We start from the raw sequence: 634 nt of genomic DNA, 5'->3' as shown, positions 1-634 counted from the left end.
GGCAAACTATATCTACAGCATCCTCCTTGCCTATTAGTTTAGTAACTGACCACAAAAAAAAAATTAAGTTCTGACTTATTCTTGGTGAACCTAGGTGGCTCTTTGCAAGGACCACTTTCCTTTTTTGATTGTTGGCAATAATTTCTTAAACAATCCATTCCAGAATTTCCCCAGACAACATAGATTAAAATCATTGACCAATACTTTTCATTGTCTATTCTTTTTCCTTTTTCTCTGAAAATCAGAATATTTGTTTAATTTGCTTAATATGTTTTAACATGTATGGCCCAGTCCAGCAATATGCTATTTACATTCACGTGTCCCTATTTGTTTAAAAATTCCCAGTTGATGGGCAGCTACTTTGTTTCCCCTTCTTTGCTAGGACAAAAAGGGCTGCTTCACATTTGTGTGTGTGTGTGTGTTTATGGGACCTTGCTTTTTGTCAGTGGCTTCCTTGGATTATATGCAGAGGTTTGTTTGTAAATGTTTAACAACCAACTCCCCGGTCCCAACACATTTTTGAGCGTAACTTGCCTTACTAACAATTTCTCCATCATTTTCTTTTTTCTTCCTTCCTTCCTTCCTTCCTTTCTTTCTTTCTTTCTTTCTTTCTTTCTTTCTTTCTTTCTTTCTT

The sequence above is a fragment of the Vombatus ursinus genome, unplaced genomic scaffold, assembly GCF_900497805.2.
Source record: "Vombatus ursinus unplaced genomic scaffold, bare-nosed wombat genome assembly UNPS02009994.1, whole genome shotgun sequence".
NCBI classification, from domain to species: domain Eukaryota; kingdom Metazoa; phylum Chordata; class Mammalia; order Diprotodontia; family Vombatidae; genus Vombatus; species Vombatus ursinus.
Note: the sequence above shows the minus strand (reverse complement) of the source record.